This window comes from Pogona vitticeps, chromosome 5, assembly GCF_051106095.1.
Source record: "Pogona vitticeps strain Pit_001003342236 chromosome 5, PviZW2.1, whole genome shotgun sequence".
Classification (NCBI taxonomy): Eukaryota; Metazoa; Chordata; class Lepidosauria; order Squamata; family Agamidae; genus Pogona; species Pogona vitticeps.
The window spans coordinates 160350071-160368943 of NC_135787.1; the positions used below are offsets into that span (position 1 = coordinate 160350071).

At 42.0% G+C, this 18873-nt stretch overlaps 1 protein-coding gene across 1 annotated transcript in view; it reads right to left on the reverse strand.

Annotated features, from left to right (window-relative positions):
* The window catches only part of GRIN2B (glutamate ionotropic receptor NMDA type subunit 2B), a 572475-nt gene that overhangs the window by 86281 nt on the left and 467321 nt on the right, over positions 1 to 18873 (reverse strand). The window lies entirely within an intron of this gene.

The window sequence follows — 18873 nt, forward strand, 5'->3', positions numbered from 1 at the left end:
CATATTTTTTTCCTAGTGAATGGATTTAGGATCACAGCCCTAACTTTTTTTCACAAAATTAAATACATGCTTCTAATATGGGGGTGTGGAATGAACCCCCTAGATAATTTTTCATAGAAATAATTTATATCTAAAGGAGGGAGGGGGAATCTCAGTACTTACTTTTAGAACAGTATAATTGTTGCTTTAAAATTATTGCCAAGGAGGAATATTGGAGTACTCTTAGACTATTGTTCCACTAAGGTCTCCCATTCCTGATGGTTGTTGTGGTTTTTTTGGGCTCTTTGGCCATGTTCTGAAGGTTGTTCTTCCTAACGTTTCGCCAGTCACTGTGGCCGGTATCTTCAGAGGACAGGAGTCAGAACTCCTGTGCTCTAGTCTGACCCCTGTCCTCTGGAGATGCCGGCCACAGAGACTGGCGAAATGTTAGGAAGAACAACCTTCAGAATATGGCCAAAGAGCCCAAAAAACCCACAACATCCATCAGATCCTGGCCGTGAAAGCCTTTGAGAATACATCTCCCATTTCTGCTGATTTCTGGGGAGGGGACATATCTTCAGAGGCAGAAGGAGCTTCCATTTGACTTTTCCCTCCCTCCCTCCCATCATTGCTTGCTTGCTGTATTCTGTATTTTGCTGGCAGCAGCAGCAGATGGAGGAAGTAGGTTTTGCTTGTGGAGTCTGCCATTTTCCAAGAATTTCAGGGCATCTTTCAAGGGCATCCCTGAAACAAGCACAGCTACCTATGGGAGCTGTTTGGCTTTTGTTTGTTGGTGGGTTGTTGTTTTTGTTTACATTTTATTGTGTTTCAGTCACTACTTTCTTTTTTTTCCACCATAAACTATATAAACTAAACAAATAACTCAACAACCACTGTTTTACAGGGGAAACAAAATGGCTACCGTCAGAACTACAGTACTGCGGAAATCACTTCCACTCACACAGCTTCTCCCAGCAGTAACAAAAGGTATCGGATAGAGGGAAGGGGAAAGATGAACTGAAGTGCCAGAGGGACATGAATACCAGCAAATGTGTGCCAAAATAAATAGGATTTTCCCAAATGAGATGCAAGCAGAATGAGACTTCAGCAAAACATGGTATCCCAGTTGCCAGCCCCCTTGTGTGTCTTGACTTACTTTTGGATTTGGGCTTGTAAAAGCACCTCAGGCACAAGCTTCAGAAAAATTTTAGTCCCTGTGTGTTCGAGAAGTTGTATACTGTAACTGCTTTGTCTCTAAAGCACAGATATGCATTGTCCTCTTCAGCCATGTATAGTAGTGGTTCCCAATCTTGGCTCACCAGATGCTCTTGAACTACCGCTCCCAGAAATCCTGACCAGCACCACTAGTGGTAAAGGTTTCTGGGAGATTTAATCCAAAAACATTGGGGGACTCAAGGCTGAGAGGCACTGATCTATAGTCTAGGTACACTGTAAACCTATCTATACTGTAGGTGGGTATTGTGGATCAGATCCAGACAAGCTATAAATGTCGACAAGAGGATAATGGGAATAGCAGCATGAGCACCTATTTCCCATCTTTAAAGCCCCACTGCCGCAAACTAACTGCTGCACATAATCCTTCTGTTCAGTGGCAGCTGCCTCTTCACCAGCCAGAGCTGATCCTGGGCTGCTTTTGTATCCCCCAATTTTCCCCAGTTCCCTTATTTTAGGGCAAAGAAATGGGAATAGTAGTTTATGGACAGTTACGTTTAAAATAGGTCATATGACTCCACTGTACTGTGTAACACCTCCATATGCTCCTTTTCCAAAACTGGAGGTGGGTATCAAGCCATTTCTGGTTAAATGTTTTGTGCTGATTAGCATGTTTTGTGGTATGTCTGCCCACCACCACCACCACCTGAGGGGAATAAAATTGGCCTCAGATACTAGAGTTGATCACTAAGAATTGGGCATGTTTGGCCTTGAGAAAAGAAGACAGGGTGATATGACATCACTTTTCACATATTTGAAAGCCTGTCATACAGAGGAGGGGCAAGATCTGTTCTTGATCATCCCAGAGTGCAGGACACACAACAATGGGCACAAGGAAGCCAGATATTGGTTGAATATCAGGAAAAACTTCCTAACTGTTAGAGCAGTATGACAGTGGAACCAGTTACCTCGGGAGCTGGTGATTGCTCCAACACTGGAGGCATTCAAGAAAAACATAGATAAGCACCTGGCAGATATGCTTTGATTGTATTCCTGCATTGAGCAGGGGGTTGGACTTGATGGCCTTGTAGGCCCCTTCCAACTTCACTTTTCTATAATTCTATGACATGGGTCCTTCCTGCTGATTTAGCAGGTACCCTACCACACTGGGGGGGGGGGGGAATTAGGAGGGGTCCTGTTGTCACCTTCCTCTTATAACCTTCCCATGTCCCAACTGTTGCTTTTTCCTTTTTACAGAGAAGCTTGAGAAAGTGAACAAGACATAATAGCTGCACAAGATATTTTGATTGTAATCACTAAGAACTGTCTGGTACTGAGCTTGGCCAGTCTACCAAGCCATTAGTTACAGTTACAGTGACAGCCCCCATGCACCCAAATAGTTACTACTACACTTCAAAACTCCTTACATTAATTTACAGTCAATAAAGCTGACTGTTATCTTTTGAATTGCTTAGAAGCAACATTTTGCTTTCATTTATTTCAAGAACTAAAGCAGTCCCTTTGAAAGACAACAGCATCTAAATGCTACAGCACACTATCCTCTAATCCATCCCATCATCTCAAAATGCCTGCAACAGAGGACTAGATGGTACCATGACAAACAGCAAGAATTGGTCCATCAACCATGTGTTATTTCTCTTTTGCATTTTAGTGGGACCACATCCCATAACTATCAAAGTAATGAAAAGTACAGCTATACTCCAAAGAAAGTGATGCCTATCTCTTGTTATGTTAAAATCATAATGTAACATCATTATATCTTTGTTGTTGAGGAAAGAAAGTAATTGCAAGTAATTAGTTATTTTCTATTAGCTGTTTCCCAGCTCTGATCTGGAAGCAAGTGATAGCACAACACACATCTCTTTGTTACAAGAGTTTGAAAGAGTTGTAGTGGGAGGGCAGCAATTCCTACAATCTAATTATATGGCCAGAGATTATTCTTTCTGGTCCAAAAAAAGATTCTTCCTACCAAGATCCATTCATTCAGCTTTCCTGGATGCGCCACTTGATTTTTTTGGAATACAAAACCCAAACGTCTCCATTCTGGGAGTTCATCTGACGCCCCCATACCTGAAAACACCTGAATTTTGCTCAGCTGGAGAAAAGGCCTAGCTGGGAAGGCATTGTGGCCTGCCAGAGGCTTCACTCTCATCCTAGCTTCTTGTTCAGAAAGGAAGCTGCCACTACAGTGGAAATCCCAGATTTGTAATCCACAGATTCTGAATGGCACCTCCTGATGTTCAGCCACAATATTTTATTTCACGTTTGGATAAATGTCATGCTTTCAAGTGTGCCCCCACTCTTTTATTAATCTGTATTCGTAACAATTGCATGTTATCCTTCCTTCTCTTTGCTTACAGCCATGATCCAGCTCCACCAGAATCCTATCAATTATATACAGTTGTGGAAAAGAGACTAAAAATTGCACAATAAAGAAGTGCTATTGCACGGGAACATGGAGATAATATGGAACAAATAAGCATGGCATAGCTATTAAAACAGGCAGAGATGGCAGGGTTGCGAATCCGGATGTTTTTCAGCCCCACAGCTTTCTGTGTGATTTTCTGTCTGTTTTCTTCTGCCCGCTGGGATGTTCCAGACAGTCCATCCACAAAATCTTCATGTATTCCTTAGATAGTGCACATAAATTGATGCCATTCTTAGTCCTCTCCTCAGCACCTCTCCTCAATACCGCAGGGTAACACAACTATTTGAAACTGACTAGTATAGGAGCCTGAAATTGTCAAGAGCAACAGAAGAAAATCTTGTGGAGGATAATATACTACATAGGTTGCACAGGACTGTCAGTCTTGTGCAGGAAATCAGTGAGGTGGGGGAGGAAATTAAATCAGTCCATGACACTTCTTCCAGCTACTGCTCTGGGAAGTCTCTCTATTTTCATGGGGATCCCAGAAGATTCCCTACGTGGTCAAAACATCAAAAATTGACAGGACTTTAAAAATCACCCAGTAGTTGTTCCATCCCCAAAAGACTGGGAATTTTTCTGTGTGAGCATGTGTGTTGAATTATTCCTTCCAAAATTTTCAACCTCACACACACAACCTGAAACAAAATTCCCACCCATCTCTAATGAAGGTCTATTAGGGCTAGTTGTTGTTGTTGTTGTTTTGTGCTGTCGATTTGGAACCGACTTATAGTGACCCTAATAGAGCTTTCAAGGTAAGTGAGATATTTAAAGAGTGGTTTCTCCAATTCCACACCCCCAATGAGTTTCTATGCCAGAGCAGGGATTTGAATTTAGGCTTCCTTAGTCCATCGCTCTCTCCACTGCTCTACACTGGGCACTGCTCAACACAACAATACATCTCAAAGCAGATCCTTAGTCCTGTTTTGCTACCTGGCTTCCAGTTCCCTCACACACCCAAAAGAGTGTCCGGAAGGACCTCCCCCACTCCTAGGCAGAAGGAGGGAATCACCTCAGTTAGCCGCTAATGGAAGCAGAACTGGCAGTTAATGGGGGTAGCAGGGGGAGATCCTCCTTTTCTCCCGAGGCCTCTGGCCATTTCTTCATCTTGATGGACAGAGCTTTCTGTGCCCCACAGTCACCTGTCCTGCACCCTGCAACTTAGGCTGCTCTCTTCAAGAGTGGTGGAAGGCAATTCGCTATTACTGGTGTTGAGGTGGCGTGCAGTTCTCTGTCCAGTTTTCTTCTGTATATGGAATGGCTCCTGTCTTGTCCTTTGCCTCAAGCAACACACTGGTCTGCTCCAGTGTACCATTTGTTCAGGCTCTGTTAAAATGATATTTGCCCATTGCCAAAACTCATTTCCAATGACCTCCTCTCACCCTCCAAATATGGTAGATGATGCCTGTTTTACAGACCTTCATGCTGCAAAGCAATGCAATCTTTCTATTCCACTCACCCCCCTCCCCACAAGAAGTAGGTTTTAGAATAAAATCTGGAAAGCAAGGAGGAGGGTGTTAACATATTCCCCTTCAAGAATCATCCTTCGTTCCCTCCCTCTCTAGCACTCTGTTATTTGCATTTGAATGCCCTTACGGTCTTTATTATAAGCAAGAATTAAATGAACAAAGGAGAAAGGAAGTGGGGAGAACCAAAAGGAGACAGAAACTGGAGGTGGTGACTGACACCTAGAAAGAGCGAACTGGTGCTCTCAGTCCCCAGTTGTCTAGATTCCAAGTGACAGTCTCCAGAGGTGTAATTTAGTAGAAGCACTTTCTTATACTACTTCTCTCTCCTGGCATTTTCTTCAAAGCCAATTAATACACATGGAGACCAGCAAATTTTTTTCAGTAGCACTGATTTGGGGGATCATATTAACAAATTCTTTCTCTCTCATATGTGTTATCAGCTATATCCATTTGTCTCTCTCTGTCTCTCTCTGTCTCTCTCTGTCTCTCTCTCTCTCTCTCTCTGTGGAGAAAATTATAAGACAGTGTTTCCTTTGAAATTATAGATTCCCAGTTTTGTACAGTCATTTCTGCACAGACATTTTCAAATGTTCATCTACAAATGTTTTCAAATACAGGGCTTTCCAAAGGTGTGCCTTCTCCACTTTGTTCCTTCACAGCCGCCTAGAGTGGTCCATTGGTCCAGATAGGCGGGGTACAAATCAAATAAATAATAATAATGATAATAACATCTGATTTTCCTCATTTCATTATTTTCCTTGAGTTTCTGTTATTTTTCCTTCAGCTCCCTAATCTGTCTCCTTCCTTTAATCATCCTCTCTCTAGATTTCCTGTCATCATCATCATCATCATCATCATCATCATCATCATCATCATCATCGTCATCGTCATCGTCATCATCGTCGTCATCGTCGTCATCGTCATCATCAGTAGTAGTAGTAGTAGTAGTAGTAGTAGTAGTAGTAGTAGCAGCAGCAGCAGCAGCAGCAGCAGCAGCAGCAGCAGCAGCAGCAGCAGCAGTAGTAATATTTTACCATTTTTCTATTCAGCTTTGAGCCCTCAACGTGCCCCACAGAACGTCTTGCATAGCTAGCGGCCTGTGGAACAGGAATCCCAGAGCCCAAAGGCCAGGCTCTGCTATTCTCTGGAAAGCCAGGATGCATTCATTCTCTCTCTGACAGCTTCAGTCCCTCAATAGCTGGAATGGAGATGAACATTCTGTGATGTAACTCTGCAGCTCAGCCAATTGCTGGCAGGGAAACAGAGCCACCAAACACATTTTGAGAATCACAGCATAGAATAAACAGCAACAATTATGAAGGATCCACATGAGAATTCCAACCTCATTGACCTTTCTTGACACACGAGCCAAGCAAATTACTCTCCCAGACAACCAGTGACAGAATTTCCAGGCAAGTCATTCAGCCCCATAGCACTCAATTACCAGGAAAGAGAAGGATGGCTCGGCTGCTGTCACAAACCATTGCAAACCATTTCAGTAATCCCTACTTTGAACTCCATCATTACTGTAGTTTACAATGGCTTTATTAGAGACTTAATTGAATTGGTCCTGCTCTGGGTGTTCCTGCCTAACACACCAGCCATTAGCTGCTGCTAATGAGGGAATCCAGAGGATTACTGCATCAATTATTAGGTTTGGTTGGGACTGTAGGGGCAGCCAGCAGCAGGCTCTGGTGAATTCAACGGAGAAGTGAGACACAGAGCACGCAGTGGTGGATAGACGTACTCTCATTCACACACATCCGCTCAGCATCAAACGCATCAGAACATAAGGGAAAGGATACTGAAGAGTAAGCCTGATGTTGTCCAGCCACCAGAAGGCAGCAGACTAGAGAAAGACATCTTTCCCTTCTCTTTATGTCTGTTGTCAGAAGCAGTCTGTGTGCTTGCGTCTGAAAGACCAACGAGACACTGCCCACATCCTCTTTGTGTCTGCTAGTGCAGGGCTACCTTTTCAAAGTGACTATCGCAAACACAGAAGACTAAACGACTAAACGACTCAACGACAATGATCACAAACACAGTTAACTTTAAAAGATTTTGCATTTCAAAAACCACAACAATACAGACCTGTGCAAAAACCTATGCATTGTAAACGAAATGATACATATAAGCAAGTCCAAGGCACCAAAAAGCACCAATAGAGGGATTTCTCAAAGATGTGTCGCCCAAAGGAGCTGACCACTCGCTGGTGCTGTCTCCAGTTGTTCTAAGATTGTTCTGGCTTTATTCGTTTGTTTGTTTGTTTGCATTATGTGGACCCCTGGGCACAGAACCAGTATCATGGGTGCAAGGAAAGTTGGAGAAATGCTCATTATGGATGAGTGGAAAATCACTTTAGTTCCAAAGTCAAGGAATTCATCCCCATAATTTATTTTATATAGTCCAAATCGCAAAGGACAGTAATTCAAATAGGGAAGGAAACCTTACAACCTTCTAATAAAATGCAAAAACAATATATAATGGGTATTACAAATGATTTAGCCTTCAATTCCTCACTTCACACATGATTTGAAAGACCATTACCTAAATCAATATGATTAGGACCTAATTTCTGCTTTTTTATTCAGAGTAACTCCATTCCCCCCCCAGCTTTCCTTCTTTCTACCATTTAGAGTCTAAACAAAGAGCACAGGTTCCTCTACACTCATTAAGTCAATTAATCTATAGGATTCACGCTGGCCCATATCCAGAAACCTATTGATGGGAAGTCATAATTTCCATCTGAGTTATTGACACATCATTCAACATGTTCATACACTCTCCTTGTAGAATTTGGCTGCTGTTAGATCATCTTTCGCAGTTCTGTTACCTTCCAGGTGTTTTGGAACACAACTCTCATCAGCCTCAGATTGCCCCCCAATGGTCGAGGTGATGGAAGTTCAAAACTTATAGTGGTCCAGGGTAAAGGAAGGCTGAACTAGACAGACAGATTATGTATCTAGAGCCTTGGGCGTTTCTTCCACCCCAGCATTCATCTGTTTCTCTCAAGCTTTCTCCCTAACCATATTAATTCTCTCTTCACACCAAAACATTAGTTCACACATAGACACATATCACTTGATTTTGGAACATTCAGAAAGAGGACTGGCAGTTGAACACTGGAAGTGTCTTCCTTTGAAAAGAAGTACTTGGAGCTACCTCAGATGAACTAAGACAGCTCATTCACACATACGACCAATTGTCACTTTATGTTGCTGTCTTTAGACTATGCAGATCTATCAGCAGTCTGTCTCTGTCCTGCTCCCAAACACTCAGACTTTATGTACATGGTTGTTCAGGCTGAAAAAATCCATGTCAAACAAGAAAAGCCTTTGCATATTATCCCTGAAGTTGTTATATTAGGATACATATGAACTCACTTCAGTAACTCCATGGCAACTACATGTGTGCGCGTGTCTTGCATTTCAAATAATAAAAGGACTAGAGATCAGATTGTATGGAACAAAATATTAAAAGGGAGTCAGAAAACCAAGTAGAATAGAAAAGAAAATTAAGCATCAATGTATTCAAAATGTATGTCCTTACATGACCTGTTTGCATCAGTGCTGCAATATTTCATATATAGTGGATATACAGTGTGGGATAGTGGATAGACTGGTAGACTAGGACTCAGGAAACCTGGATGTGAATCTCCACTTGGCCATGAGAACTTATGGGAGGATGATGGCACTGGTAAAACTATTCTTTAAATATCTCACTTATTTTGAACATATTTTTAGGGCTGTTATACGGTAAGTCATTTCCTACTTGACAGAGTAGACCACAATAACATGTATTCTGAGAAAATATTTTTCCTTGTTTGGAAGAGGGATGATTGAAATACAGACAGACCCAAGTCCATAAAAAGATTCCTCTGGAAGATCGTCATAATGATACTTCAACTGAAATGCTTGAGGGACCACATCTGGAAAGATTAAATGAGGACTGCACAATAAAATATGTCGCAAAATATTTCAAGTGGATTTCCCTCTACCTTGCTGTCTACAATCCCACCCCCATAAATGTGTTTATGTACAGTACTTAAAATTCTAGATAACTTTAATGCATCTGATGAAGTGGGCTCTAATAAATGCATTGTCCAAAAGCTCCAACTATTATAAATGCATTCGTATTTAAGGTGCAACAGGACTGTTGGTTGCTTTTGTGACAAAAATTTCAGTGATAGAAAATAATCTGAATGGCCTCTCTCACTTTAATATGCAGGTCAAAATCCAATTATTCAGGAACTTTTTTTTTTTCTGCACTCTTCCAATATTCCAACCCAAATGTGGCTCAAAAATGGACCAGAAATACTATATATATTTCAAAATATACATTTGGAGATAAAATACATTAACTATGCATATTTTATTTTGAGAACCTACATTTAAAAACACGTATAGAAATGTAAATTTTGACGGGAGAGGCAAGAGCCCCTGTGATGTACAGACTTATAGGTGAACCCTTACAACAAAAAGACAGACAGGAAATTGATAGATTTCATGCTTCGATATTAGATACAGATGGGAGCTGGCTTAGAGTCCCTAGAATCTTCTAGCCAACAAATCTGCTGACCATGTCAACCAGGATTTCTGGGAATTGTGGTCCCCAAAAGTAACGTTTCCAAGCTCTGGTGAAGCAGGAACAGGTCTCCTAATTGCATTTCACCACACCATAAAATGATGAAGGAAAATGAAACTCACTCAGTGCTCACTTTCTGAAGAGTTCTGATGTCTTATAATGAGGCAGAAACTCCTTTTCCTCCCCAGACAATAAATTGTAAATGCCTCTTCTAAACTGCAAATAAACAGAACACCTTAAATGGATGGCCATTCTAGCGCCTTAAGCCAATACTTCCAAATTCATTCTTTCTTTTTTTTCTGAAATGAGATTAAGCTTTTCTTCCATCTTTTCCTTCCTGATAGTCATTTTAATCCTGCATTCATGATAAGAAAATACAGGCAGCATTAATTATCGTTTTATGTGAGATGAATATAAGCCAATACCTGATGTGGATTTGCTTGCTTTCCTTCAGTTTTCCTTTTGAATGCCTCAGTCCTTCCTCTTCCAGTTTCATCAGGGACAGAGATGAAGCCCACCAAAGCTAACACTGTTCCTTAGGCTTAGGCCAATAAAGACCATCATCAACATCCCATTCTCTGGGATTTCAGGGCCAAAACCTAGGACCAGAGACAGCATGTGTGATATCACAGAGGTGTGGCAGGAAAGATTTGAGAGAAGGGCTAGCTGATTTCGGCAGAAGGCCCTCCACTCCCTCCTAGGCTGCAAACTGCATGATGAGTCCAAATGCATGGACCCACCAGCTCTCTGTCCAGTCCTCTTTCCATTACTCATAGCTTTTCCATGTCCAATGTTGAGTTAGCCAAAAGACACACATTTGTGCTGTGTCCACTTTCAGCTCCGTGGCATCAACTGGAGGTGGGCAGAGACAGGCACCAGAATGTAAAGCCACTTCAGGTACAAAAATCAAACGCTCTCACCCTGCAGGACTGCTCATCCTGTGCCTTTTCTCCTTATCTAGAGACCTGGGAATGTGTAGACCCAGCAACCCAAGATGGCCCTAGCAAGACTGACTGTGATATCAGAACAATTTTCTGCTTCAAGAGGAACTCTCGTTTCATGTCCAACTCCATGTCTGGAAGAATTTGGCAGCAAGCATAATATGTGTGTTAAGAATGTTGTTATTTGTCAGGTTACATATATCAAATGAATGCTTGTTCTGACACTGATTTCTCTGGTTTTCTGAGAAATGCTCTGTCAGACCCAACTCAAAGACAAATTATTTCTGTTTGCCCTTTTTTACATGAGGACTTTTTTAAAAATATGATCCATTGAGACAATTTTCTCCTTTTACTCTCCATAGTGGAAATGCTTCAAAAGCTATAGTCACAATGTTAACTCCTCAGAGGTAGAGTTTTAGAAGGTAACGAATATTTGCAAAGATCCACAAAAAGGATGTCTCAACATGCTGAAAGAATTGTCAATGGTTGCAAGATTATTCAGAGGGGAAAAACAAGGTGGATGTTTCTTTGTTTTTCCAGCAGCTGCATAAGAAAAACATTCCAGCTGGCACAAAAACATTGCTCCATCTCTCCATATTCAAGAAAAGACAGAATTATATGAAGTAGCCTTTAAGAACATCATGCCCTCCAATTATGTTAATTTTAATGTTTGAATTTTAGGTTTGCTGTATAGTGCCATTTTGATTATCTTATTACGTTATTATGGGAATGAAGTGGGTGATGGTTGTGGGGTTTTGCTTGTAGTACACCACCAAGAATAGTGCTAATTCACTAACTGGGCAGTATATAAAATAAAATAAAGTAAAATACATTCCCTTTTTTCCCCATGCAAAAAGTCCTAAAATCAAAAAGATCTGCCAAAACTGCCATACTCTTATCCAGCAGGGAGAAAACGTCTGGATTTTTCTCCTTCTTACATTTGAGAACAAAATAAGCAGCTCTAGTTTTCTAGCTCTCGATCCAGAATTGTGCTGAACTAGCAGATACAGACAGGTATGATAACTGTACCACAGGGATAACCCTCTCCCTAAATTACCTTGATGGATGCATTTGTTGTGGGCCAAGGAGCACAGTCTGATCCAGAACCACTTGCTGGGCACATGAAAACCAATTCATACTAGATCAAGGCCCCATGACAAAGGTGAGCAAAGTGCCTCTCCTCGTTCTTGTTCCACTGCCCCTCTTCTTCATCTGGAGGATGTCACTGCCTCTAACCTCTGAACGGGGATCCCATTCAGACCCACAGAGAAGTGGGAAATGACCAACAGATAATCTTTAGGTCTAAACCATTAATTTTCATTGATGAAATTTCAACTGACGATTCTTCTAGGCTATTAACCGGCTAGTGACTTAACAAATGCATTGATGGTGACCAAATGGAGTAGTATTACATGCTATCCATAAAGACAGATTTGTATTCTGATGAATAGACTTGTGCTTTTAGACCTTAAATAAGTAAGAAAGTTAAGTAATTAAGTAAGCAAATATACTTGTCTCTATTATCCTATCAAGTGCTAGACAAAGGACCAGGGTAAAGCAAGAACCACAGTAGCTTAGGCTAAGAAAGGAGACAATTCTCTCTCTCTCCTTCTGCCACAGGGTAGCTATGAAGAATGATACAGAATAAATCAGAAAAACAGTAGAAATCTACAGACTGAATGAGAAGACCAGATAAAGTCAAGGTCCTTTTTACATTAAACATTTTCAATTTTTAGCATAATTAAAGTATTTTTAAAATGTTAATGGAATAAATTGAACTCTCCCTCCTTATTCTCTTCATATTGTGCAATTACAGTGTGGGACTATCTTGAAAGCTTGCCAAAGGGTAATAGATTAACTCCAAAATGAATCAAATTCCCACTGCTCCAGAGTTGGTGAAATACAATAACTGGACCATCCTGTTTCAGCATAGTAGGGCTGTTTAATATTCAGCTTTCAATCAGCAAGAGCTAGAAGCTCCATTGAAAAGACTGACCTCTGAAGCCGGCATAGATAAAAAGAGCTGGAAAGATTATGACAGTTGCAGGGAAACAGCTAGTTAGTACATTCTGAGCCTGCTGGTGAACAAAAGCAGAAAAAAAATCTTCCAGAATCTGTAGACTCATCGTCAAGGACAGCCAATTAAGCTACAATAAGTTATGGCCACTTTACAGGGGTGAAGAAGCTCTGGACCTGCCGACTGTTGGGCTCCAACTTCCCATATGGCCCACAATCTAAGTGGAGATGAGAAAGCGTTGTTCTTTGGACTACAATTCCCAAAGTCCCACGGCATGGCCACTAATAACCAGCATAGCCTGCCATTAAACCACCGTTAACAAGCACCGGAATCCTGAAATTACTGATGACAGATTTAGATTTACCTGTGGCCACTGCTATCTGTATCTGAGAGCAAAGCTGAAGCTAATAATAGTTGGAACATCTCCTAGGAGCCTGTTGGACTCTGCTATGAGCAACTCAAAGAGCCTGCAAGTTGTACTGTACTCACTAGGACAGGCTTTGTATGCTGCTAGAGCTCTTCTCTTATCCTCAATGATTGGCATCAACTCCTCCGAATGGGCTTCAAACCAGTCTGACATCATTTTGGTCTTCTTGCCAAATGTGGACAAGGCAGTGTTATAAACAGCATTTTTGAAATGTTCCCATTGTTCAGGTGCATTTGCATCAGCTGGGCCTGGAAGGGTTTCCTCAAGTACTTGGGCAAATTCCTCCACTTTTCTTTGATTGTGAATCTTGCTGATGTCAATACGTGGTCTTCCTTCCTTTTTCGTGTGATACAATCTCTTTGTTTGCAGTTTTACTCTAATACACACCAGGGAGTGATCAGTGTCGCAATCAGCTCCCTGGTAACTGTGTGTGATCGTAATACTAGGAAGCTTAGAGCATCTAGTGAGGATCAAATCGAGCTGATGCCAATGCTTCAATCTTGGATGTCTCCAGGAAACTCTGTGTTGAAACTTCGTATTAAAGAACGTGTTGCTGACACAAAGACCATAATAATAGCAAAACCGCAGCAAGTGTTGGCCATTTTCGTTCATCTTCCCAATGCCAGAACGGCCTAGACAAGTGGGCCAAGAATTGTGATCAGCACCAATTTAAGCATTAAAAGTCTCCAAGAATGAACAGCAGCTCTCTCTCTGGGATTTTTTGACAGTATCTGCCAGATCATCATAGAATTTGTCTTTGACTTCTGTTATAGATGACAGCATTAGTGCATATGCACTAATGAGGGTGACTGGTCCCACCGATGAGTGGAGCTGTAGAGACAGGATTCTTTCAGTCCCCACAGTAGGTGGAACAATGGATCTCAGCAGAGCATTTCTGACCGCAAAGCCAACACCATATTCCCGGGTCTCATTCAGTGGTTTCCCTGCCAGAAGAATGAGATTTTTTTTCTTTGACAGATCCCATGTCTGGCAATCTTGTCTCTGGCAGGGCAGAATGTCCATCTGCAGCCTACTCAGTTCCATGTTGATTACAGCTGTCTTGAGCATGTTGTCTATTTCCTGCAGGTCATCAGAAAAGCCACGGATCATTGTCTGAACATTCCAGGTGCCTAACTTTAGTGCAGAGGTTTTCTTACGATTATGGCATGGTGCAGGGTTATCGGTCTGCTTGTCAGCTTTCACCCTAAACCCCACACACACCGTGAAGTTAACAGACCATGGTGAGGTAGCATCTTACTGGCCAGTGACTGCCCAGTTTAAGGCGGGCAGTAGCTACCTAGTGAGGTGCAATGTCCTCTTCCACCATCGGAAGTAGCCCCTGGCATCATGCTCTATGCCAATCGAGCAAAGACGTATACAGTAACAGGTAACTGCTACTTCCTGTGTTATTTCAATGCTGTATGTGAAGCTGGAGTGTCCTCTCCAGAGCATGGAGCCAGGGTAAAATAATATGGATAGGATGTTACCCAAGCAGCAAATCCCCCCCCGCATCGCTGAAATAGTCCAATGAAGGCAAGAACCAATACAACGGGTTCCAGCGACGTTGTAGGAGTTGCCAGAACGACACAAACTGTCTCCGGGACTCCAGCTCTGGATTTTGGATGTTGAAGTTAACTCCTGAAGCCTTTTCCATCAGTGGATATAGCCATGAGGCAGTGGAGATTTGAAATCAGAGTTTTCCTTCTCCTAGATGCTGCCTTCCAAGGCTGAGAGCCCCACCAACCTGATTCTGATGACAGACTTGGTCAGTTATTGCATTTTGGTAACTCTCAACCAGGAAGAAAGTGAACCATTTTGGAGTTAATCTAATACTGTTTCTGTCTCTGAAAGAGTGATGGGCAACTTCCTCTGAATTGATGTTGAGCAACCAGCTGGGTCTGGGGGAGGGTGTTACACATCCAAAGGCAAACCAAAAGAGATGGGACCAAATCCAAAAGAGGTGTTTATTCATATTCCTAATCAAGCTGCATGATCGTTTCCCCTTTTTCATTTATCTCCTTAATCTCTTTCATTTCAACTTATTTCACATTCTCATCTTATTTTACACTTCATTACTTTGCTTGCTTAATTTCCACATCCCTTCTTCGTAATTTTAATCTCGGTGCACTTTGCAGTACTGTCAGTCCCCTTCCTCCATCACATTCACACATTCAGTCATATGGATACTAGCCGCCAGTCACAGCACCCACTAACAGAGGCCCAGATGCAAATAGCTCTATGGTTTCAGAGGATGAGAGAGAAACCTTCTGCACTGTAGAGCAGTGGTCCCCAATCTTGGGCCTCCAGATGTTCTTGGACTTCAACTCCCAGAAACCCTGGCCAGAAGAGGTGGTGGTGAAGGCTTCTGGGAGTTGTAATCCAAGAACATCTGGAGGCCCAAGGTTGGGGACCACTGCTGTAGAGAGTCCTCTGAGATGAAAACCAGAGGAGCCACCAAAGAAATGAAAAGCAATACTCTTTGGAACAAAATCACACAAGAATAGGAGAACCTTGCTAGGCTGATTATTAGCTTTCTAGAGCTGTAGCAGAGGAGGAGGGAGGCCTGTTGGGTAATTCTGGTGGGATGATTACTTGGGGGCCTGACAAACTGACAAATGCAGCTATTTCCATTTCAAATGGGAAGCTGAGATGAGATCAAACACATTTCTCAGCAGTGAATCGGAGCCTCTCCCTGCACGCTGAGTCTCAGAAACACTCAGCATAATTGAAGTTTCACAGAGCCAAGGCAGAGAACATGAAATCTGCTCAAGGGGCTTGAAAAAAAGCCAAACAAATAAACAACCGCAGCTAAAATCAAATTATTAATGCACCCAGAATGTATCCATCCCATTTTTTTTATCCCAAGGCCTACTCACCTGAAGAACTGTATCCAATATTTGCTCGCCTGTTTGAGGATAGGCTTCATTGTAATAGAGACATTGGTCTCTGTTTACCTTGGAAACAGGACAAAAGTCACAACTCCAGTGAGATCCTCTTGGAATTACATCTCATCAGTGATCCAGCTTACTTTCAGTTCATTGTCTGAGCCTGCAGGCAAGGACCTTTGTCATTGATTCTTATTATTATTCATATTTGGGGAACCTAAAACTACAAAAACAACAACAGCTAGGATGTATGTATATATGCTGATAAATTTAGAGAGTAAGACTCGGGCCCACTAGAAGCTGAATGGAAAAAAACACACATAGTTTTGTTGTAGGAAAAAAAATTAATTGTATGAATATAGCTTCCTTTGATCATTATTACTCAAGTTTCCCTCTAAACTGGGTGCGTGCATGCATGGGCATGCCTCTGCCTCCAAGTGCACAGCTGTCTTCCTCCTCCATGCCACAATCACATTAGGTTCTAGTTGAGACAGAACCCTGCACGCGGGGGGGGGGGGGGCAGAGTTATATGTGCACTCAGGAGCAAAGTTGAGAGAGAGAGAGAGAGGCAGAATCCTGCCCAGTGGAGCTGAAAGTTTGAGGGTACGTTGCTAGTACAAAATTTTTACACAGTGGGACTGTGGCATTCATGGGGTTTGGTTCCACGCCCCACCCCCCAGAGATGTTAAAAAAGTAGTGAATTCTGTACACTGCATGGTCTCTGGCTCCCCCTAGTGGCTAATTCTGATAAATACTTCCTGGAAATATGTATAAATATATATTTTTGAATTTTTTTATTTAGTATTTTCAGACAACGGTTAAATGAATCAGCAGGTACTGATCCCATGCTTTGTTGTGTTATTCATTTATTCTCAGCCACCAAGTTATGATTACAGTTCTTTTGATCACTCAAGTAATTAGATGTGTTGCACATTCCTAAAACATGCATTGTTACCAGTAGACTAGAAAAATACAGAGATATACTACATGGTTTCCCTTAGGGACTAATTCTGATCTGGGAAGTATTCAAAGAAATTAAAAGACAAGCCTAAGTAACAAATATTTTACCATGTAGGATTGGTCAGAGGATGACTTAAATCCTGAAAAATTCCTTTAAAAAATGAAATATACTGAAATGATTTTTGAATATTAAGTAGGTGCTATTTCTTACAAGTTTCCAACTACCGTACAATTGCACTCATTTCACACGCTAGTAAGGTTATACTCAAAATCCTCCAAGGTAGGCTTCAGCAGTATGCGGATCGAGAACTCCCAGAAGTACAAGCTGGATTCCGAAGAGGCAGAGGAACTAGAGACCAAATTGTTAACATGCGCTGGATTATGGAGAAAGCCAGAGAGTTCCAGAAAAATATCTACTTCTCCTTCATTGACTATGCAAAACCCTTTGACTGTGTGGACCACAGCAAACTATGGCAAGTCCTTAAAGAAATGGGAGTGCCTGACCACCTTATCTATCTCCTGAGAAACCTATATGTGGGTCAGGAAGCAACAGTTAGAACTCGATATGGAACAACTGATTGGTTCAAAATTGGGAAAGCAGTACAACAAGGCTGTATATTGTCCCCCAGCTTATTTAACTTATATGCAGAATACATCATGTGAAAGGCTGGACTGGAGGAATCCCAAACCAGAATTAAGATTACCAGAAGAAATATCAACAACCTCTGATATGCAGATGATACCACTCTGATGGCAGAAAGTGAGGAGGAATTAAAGAACCTTGTAATGAGGATGAAAGAGGAGAGTGCAAAAAATTGCCTGAAACTCAACATCAGAAAAACTAAGATCATGGCCACAGGTCCCATCACCTCTTGGCAAACAGAAGGGGAAGACATGGAGGCAGTGACAAATTTTACTTTCTTGGGCTCCATGATCACTGCAGAGGGAGACAGCAGCCCCGAAATTAAAAGACGCCTGCTTCCTGGGAGGAAAGCGATGACAAACTTTGTCAGCATCTTAAAAAGCAGAGACATCACCTTGCCAACAAAAGTCAGACTAGTCAAAGCTATGGTTTTTCCTGTCGTGATGTATGGAAGTGAGAGCTGGATCATAAAGAAAGCAGACCGCCAAAGAATTGATGCCTTTGAATTGTGGTGCTGGAGGAGGCTCTTGAGAGTCCCCTGGACTGCAAGGAGAACAAACCTATCCATTCTAAAGGAAATCAACCCTGAGTGTTCACTGGAAGGACATATCCTGAAGCTGTGGCTCCAGTGCTTTGGCCATCTCATGAGAAGAGAAGACTCCTTGGAAAAGACCTTGATGTTAGGAAAGTGTGATGGCAAGATGTTAGGAAAGTGTGATGGCAAGAGGGGACGACAGAGAATGAGATGGCTGGACAGTGTCTGCGAAGCAACCAACATGAATTTGACACAATTCCGGGAGGCAGTGGAAGATAGGAGGGCTTGCCATGTTCTGGTCCATGGGTTCATGAAGAGTCGGACACGACGAAACGACTAAACAAAATGATTTCTTACAACTAAAATGTAAATTGGTATCCACCAGTTACATAACTTGGTACTCAAAAGTAACTAGCTATCAACAATGGTATGCCAGTGTCTGAAAACAAATGGACTTCCCCTGCCCCTCCATGAAGGAGAAGAGGAGGTGTCAATTGGCCCATATCCTAAAATGGCTTACTTACTAACCTATTTCACAATATTGGAAACTCAAAATGGAGGGAGCATGAACAGCCAGAAGGCTCATGCACTGGAAATGGATCAAACTAGACTGATCCTTCTGACATCAAAAAAAGTAGAAGCCCCTGACAGGGAATAAGAAAGATGCTGGAAGGGATGCTCTGTGGACAGTTTGGTTTACTTGTGGAATTCCATTGTGTGTTCACTTTTTAAAAATTCAGACTAACTCATCCCCGCAGTGGACCAAACAGTGGAACAAATGCCTGCCTGCCTGCCTGCCTGCGCTCTTATTTCC